The sequence below is a fragment of the Sminthopsis crassicaudata genome, chromosome 1, assembly GCF_048593235.1.
Source record: "Sminthopsis crassicaudata isolate SCR6 chromosome 1, ASM4859323v1, whole genome shotgun sequence".
Lineage (NCBI taxonomy): Eukaryota > Metazoa > Chordata > Mammalia > Dasyuromorphia > Dasyuridae > Sminthopsis > Sminthopsis crassicaudata.
Window position 1 is genome coordinate 220,401,276 of NC_133617.1, and position 7,113 is coordinate 220,408,388.

The window sequence follows — 7,113 nt, forward strand, 5'->3', positions numbered from 1 at the left end:
TACTTCTGTGTAAACCACAGCCCAAGCCCTATCCAAATTCTTCATCTGCTTTTTCAATTTGAAATCTTTATTTAAATTTTTGTTTTTACATAACTTTCATTTCTGAATAAATCTTTCTGTCCCACTCTGCCCAATGAATCATCCCTCTTGATAAAAAAAAAATGTAGTTAAGCAAAACTAATCAACAAATCAACCCATCTAAAAATACATGCAATGTTATATAGACTCTTAGTTATTCATCTCTGCTTAGAGAGACAGGGGTACATTTTATTATCTTTTTTTTTTTTTTTTTTTTTTTTTTTTTTTTTTGGTAACAAGCATGGTCATTATAAAAATTTATTTTGGCTAAATTAGTGAATATAACATTCAGCATAAGGAATGTCTGTATTCTGCAGTATTGTGTTGAGTACTGGTATCATATTTTACAAAGGACACTGACAAGTTGGAGAGGGCTAGAAATGTTATTTAAGAAATTGAAGGAATTGGGTTATTTAGCTGAAACAAAGAATTCATTGGGGATACATGGAGGATGAATGTGTCATGAAAGTTATCTCCAAATATGTGAGGAATTTTCATGTAGAAAATGATTTAAACTGATCCAGTATGACTATGAGGACCAAGAAGTATTAGTTATAAGTGATAGCTTTCACTTAATATAAGAACTTTTTAAACATCAGAGGCATCCAAAAATTGACCTGCTATCTTTAAGTTAATGGAAAAATTAATATGTTTTATATTCCTAAGGAGATAGTCATGGTTGGGTGATGGAATTACTTCGTGTTGTTGGGTTTTTTTTCTTTTAACTTCTGAGGCCTCTTTCACTTTCAGAATTCTCTGATTCTATAACTCTAGTAAAGATTCATTGTATATTAAAAATGAGATTTGTGAGAACAAAGAGCATTAAAAGGGTAAATATTTACTCCACAAAGAGAATAACTCATACTCCATGACATATTTTAGTTCTTCTGTAGGCAAAGCATTATTTGATTTACATACCTAGGTACAGGATAGTTTAGGAGAATATAAGAGTCAGAAAAATTAGACTTATTAGTCATTTCAATTATGTGCAATTTTTCATGACCACATTTGGGGTTTTCTTGGCAAATATGCTAGAATGGTTTGCCATTTCCTGATATTTATGTTTTTGTTTTTTTTTATAATAGCTTTTTATTTTTCAATATACATGTGAAGATAGCTTTCAATATTCACCTTTGCAAAACCAATTTTCCAAATTTTTCTCCTGTTCTCTTCCCATCCTCTGTACAGAAAGTAATCCAGTATAAGTTAAATGTATGCAATTCTTCTAAACATATTTCTACATTTGTCATGCTGTGTAAAAAAAATCTGATCAAAAGGGGGAAAAATCATGAGAAAGAAAAAACAAACAAACAACAAAAAAGGTGAATATACTATGCTTTGATCTCCATAGTTCTTTCTCTGGGTACTGATAGCTCTCTCCATCACGTCTTGTAGAATTGGCTTGTCCTTTCTTTCTCTGGCTCATTTTACGAGTGAGGAAATTGAGGCAAAAAAGGGTTGAGTATTTTGCCTAGGGAAATACAGATAGCATCTGCAATTGGATTAGATTCAGGTCTTCTTGACTCCAGACCCAGCACTTTATCTACTATGCCACCTAGCTTGGTCTATTATTTCAAGTGCTAGCAACAATATTGAATTATCTGTGTGACTTGAAATCACTTAGCTTGCCTGAAACCTAGTTTTCAGGCTTGTAAAGTAACAGTTCAATTTAGCTGAGCTTTAAGGCCTCTTCCTGATTCTAAGACAATCTTCTGGCCATTTCTTGCCAAGAGAAAAACTCTTTAATAAAAAGTAACAATTTCTTCATGTTTCTCTAGTGTAGAAGGAACAGGACATAATGCCCGAGGTCCAGGCTTCTGGACTGATATGGCATGAATCCCTCATTGCCATACAAAAGATGTTTTCATGACACAGCTACTCATTTCATTATCCAATTGGAAACCTTTTTATTTGGCTTCTTAATTAATTCTATCTTATGATATTAGCTACAGAAGAAGAGCCTCTTTTGTTGTGGACTCTTCAAATGCAGGTCATTGTCAGACTTCAAAAGGCCATCATTAGAATAACATAACTTTAGAGTGTAGACCTTGTTGAGAAGTCTATTCCCTTCTCTCTGTTACCATCCCATTTTTTAGATGAGAAAATTCAGTCTCAGAGAAATTTCCTGATGTATCCAGTATCACATTCCCAGTTAGTTTCAGAGCTGTGACTACATCATCTGGCATTCAATTCAGTTTTACTTCCACTGTATTATTTTGTCTCTGCTACTAGTAATTCATTTTAAAAAATCTTTCCAATCATTACATAAATAATATGAGTTTATGAAGTAAGCTTGGGAAGCAAACCAGGGAATTTTTTGATATTTAAAATAGTTTTGCCAGATTTAGTAGTTTATTTAAGAATGATGTGGCATTCCTTGGTGGAAGTGACCAATTTTGTTATAAATCACTGGAATTCCATCTTATATGAAGCTTATCTTGATTCCTCTTTGTCTGGGCCTTCAGTTTTGCTATCATAATTTTGATTTAATTTTCTTAACATCTCCTCTCCTGAGCCTACTTAAACTTAAAAAAACTTTTAAAAAACTGAAAAAAACTTAAAACTTAAAAAAAAAAAAACACTTTAAAACAAACTTAAAACTTAAAAAAACCCTTTAAGACTCTTTTTCTCTTTTTTCTTCAAGACATGGAATTCTGGATTTTAAATTACAATACATCACTTCTGATCAATTATATGCTAAAAGGAATCTTAAAATGTTATTATAAATCTCTTGTTATGATTTTGATGAACGTTTTTGATTAGTTATTTTTTTTTTTTTCTTTTTGGCTCTACTTTGTCGGTGTCATTGGGTTTGGGATATTCTTTAAAATGAACAAATGCATACACTAATTCAAAGCCATTCACAGATGATCACATTTGTTCTCATATTCTCCACTAAGTCCTGACATGGTACTTCATTGGCTCTTTAAGGTGGCCCTAGAATCAAGAAGGCTTTGTCACTTAACCACACATTCCAGCAGGTTCAGGTGAGCTGCGAATCCATAAAGTATGGGACTGGTGAAAGTCTGAGTCCGTTGACTAAGAACCATACTTAAAAGATAACTCAGTTCAAAGAAATTTGTAATGGAAAGGTCAGTTACCAAGTGATGAAATTTTCATTAGCAATAACTCTTGAAATGTATACACACCAATGCAATCATAGTTCTTTCAAAGTATCAAAGCAGTCTTTTTACATTCCTAAATGATACCTGCAAGTAAAATCATCATCCATCCCTCCCTCCATAGTGCAAATAAGCAAACAGTGATGCAAAGAAAATTAAAGTTCCTAAATCTGAGATAGGGCTGGAAATATATTAGAAGCCTCCTGTGATCTGTTAAGCAAGGACTTTCTATGTTGGACCTTGTTATCTTGCTCATTGTAAATCCTTAAGCAATATTTTGTATTTTAAAAGTAGATCTTAATTATAGTTAAAATTTATGACCAAATTTAACTGTTCTCCATCTTGACTAAAGAGGAAAAAAATTGAAAGTAGGCTTAAATTGAAATATGAGGGATTTAGATTAGATTTTGAAAAGAATTTCCTATCTTTTATGGTTGTTAAGTTAGTGTGCTGAATAGTATAGAATACAGATGCTCAAACTGGAGTCTGTGAACTTTAAAAAAAAATTGGTAACTGTTTTACTATAATTGGTTTCCCTTGAATTCCTTTTTGTTATGGGCCAGAATTCTGAACTTGAAACAAAGGATTCTTGCAAGATATTGAGTCAATAGAATTGATAGAGACAATAGTTATCTAATTTAGCATGGGTCAGTATGATTGATTTAATCCTGCAAGGAGATGTTATGGGCCAGAACTTGAAATAAGATACTAAGTGGAATTGAGGAGACAATAGTTAAATCTAGTTTAGCATTGATTTAATCCTACAACAAATAATAGTTTCCTAGTGATTCCTAGTTTGTACTCAGTGTTTAACATATAAGCCAGAAGCATCAGCCAGGGAGATTCAGAGATTCTGAGACAAGTGGAGAGAAGGATGAAGGCTGATGACTGGAGCACAATCCCTAGAACTCAGACAGATTCATTCCCATTTCACACCACCTTGGTGGCAGGCTTTCCTCCACTTCTCCACTGAAACCAAGACTCCAGAAGGCTCCCAGAAAACTAGCCGAGCCCCAAGTGAAGGAGATGACTCTGAAAGAGAAAATAAAGGATTTGGACTTTAACACCTGGCTGCACTTGTGGTGATTACTGAACTGAAAGGAAGGCTGCTCCCAGAGACCCCAAGGAAACCAAAACAGAAAACATTACATTTTGCAGAGAATATTACACCTGTTCATTAAAAGCATTATTCAGATAAAGGGTCCATAGAATTTTTCAGCATGCCAAACTATGTGTGGGGGATGGGAGGCCATTTATGACATAAAAATATGTTAAGAATCTTTAGATTAAATGATATTGTATTAACTCTGTGATTCAACTCATTTCTATTCATCCTCTGCACAAAACATACAAAGATAAAAGTAATGCAAGCCTTTCCCTCAAGAATTTTATATTTACTAGAAGTTATGATTATTAATACTATTATATTGGGATTATGATTATTAATTGGTGTTATCACTTTATATTTATATAAAGGCTTTCCCATTAATTAGCTTTTTAACAATGGGAAAATAAAATCTTCAGGCAGCTACTAGTGGGCAATGTGCTTGATTAGTTTGTTTTTGTAATGGCAATGCATTTTTTTTTTTATCAATATTCTCTATCTAATTTTACCTTGGTACCAAAGAACACTCATTCAGAATATGGCTAGATGATATTAAAAGTACAATGTTTGGACACAGAATAATAATAGAAAGTTAACTGTGGTTTATAACCCACTCTCCAGTAGCCTCTTGAATTGGCAATGTGCTGAAAACTGAGTTACACTGGTTACAGACAGCCACTGTTCATGATAATCATGCTAATCATTATAGTAACAATAGTAGTAAAACTATCATGTCTCTTAAAAAAAATATCATATCCCAGAATTCTAGATTTAGGTCTGGAAGTAATTTGGATAGTCATTTGTGTGACATTCATCTTGCCTGTATCTCCAGGCTATTCACTAAAGTTTTAAAATACAGCTAAATTGATGTTCAGTAAAGGGATTTTCACACTTGAAGTTTCCCTATATTATTAAAATAATGTATTCAGCTGAAAGACAAAACCTCCAAACAATGAATTTAGTATCATTCCAAGGATTATAGGGTAAAAAGAAAAACTTTCAGAGAACCAGATTGTTCAATATTTTTGCTAAATACATAATTAGGAGCTGCTGAGGTCTAGAAAATTCGCAAGATTAATGGAAACAAAGTCAGTTTGTCTGCCTTTCCTGGCAGAGGATTTTCCTATATGGGACAAGAACTTCTAATCAGGGATAATGGGACACCTGAGCAACTGCTCTTTCCATCTCAACCTGAAGCCCTTGACCCTGCAGCCTCCTCAGATGTAATAGCATGACCATATGGTCAACCAGGTAACACTGAGAATATGTTATGTATATGTATGACCCAAGGCACTCAGCAGATTTGAAATAATCTGCTTTGAATAATGTTGAGCCAACTTTATTCAGTTTTGCCAGTTTAGAAGACATCCCAGTGGTTGGTTAGGGAGGAAATGGGGGGGGAAGATTACTCTGGGATTAAGCAAACACCTTTTTTTTTTTTTTTTTTTTTTTTTTTTTTTTTTGCTGTCATGTGGGCTACCTGATAGCTAGACCTGAGAAAACCACAGGAAGTTTGAGTGGAGAGGACAACAAAGACGGAAAAAGTGAGGTATAAACAGAAAAGAAAGATCAAGAAAATATGTAAACTCTGTTATAGTAAGAAGAATGTCAAAGGGACCACATTCTCTTCTTTTATGTGTTGGTATTTATCAGTTTCATGTTGATTTAATCTAAAAGTTTCCTGGTTATTTCCTTAGATTTTTTTTCCCCCCTACACAGAAATGCATAGGGAGAATGGTTTGATACCTTCTCTCTTGGCAAAGAAAGCACATGGTCAATTACATAGTTTTTAAAATTATGACATTAAAAAACTGCGGCTATGTGACTATCAAAGAAAAATATTAGGGGCCTAGCAAATTTTCAAATCACAAAATGACAGCAGGATGTTCATAACACTGGCCCTGTACCAACTCAAAGGAGACTTTTCAATCATTTGCCAAGTAACAATTTTCAACATTTTGAAATAATATGAAGAAAATATTTTCTTAGCAAGATCAAGACACATAGAAGACTTAAACTGTTAAGAACATTTTTTAAATATTCAGGACAAAATAACAACAAATAGCTTTTCAACTGAAAAAGTATTTTGTTAATACATTTTAAAAAGTCTAAATACTTGTGGGAAATGTAATTTTTCTCAGAATTCTCCAAAGAATTCTGTTTTAGGTTAGAAACTAGAATTTTTTCCCTAAAGTTATTTATAAATTACTAATAAATTAAAATAGCTTAAGGGAATATAATTTATTTGGATACCTGTAACATTATTGATTAAAAATATGTTGTTTCTACATTCAAGAATGCACACTGCTTTGGAAATATTCAAGAAATGTTATTATTTCCATACTGTAATATACAGCTTTCTATAATCAGCATAAATTTGTGACTGTGGGAGTTTCTTCATATGGCCAGCATTGTTGATCAATCAACACCTCGTACATAGTCATTGTGGAACATTGTGCATACATAGATGAAATAGGTAATTCTTGATATCTGTCTACCCAGAGATATCTTACAATGAATGAAATGTGAGAAAGTAGATAAAAGGAATGCTAAACATATTTAAGAAAACAAAGATACTCATTTGTTAATTCATTAATTTTTAATTTTTTAAAAATTATCTACTTCAGTGCTATAGTAGACTACTGGTCATCTGCATAGGTGATGCTCTGGATGATTCTGTTTGTTGATGAAGTAGCTAGCATTCACATTTATGTACTTATTGCATCATATTTTCTAAGGAATAAAAAGCAAACCTTTTGGTCTTCTATGTAAAACCATAAACACTCTGGTTTTAATCTACTCTTCAGA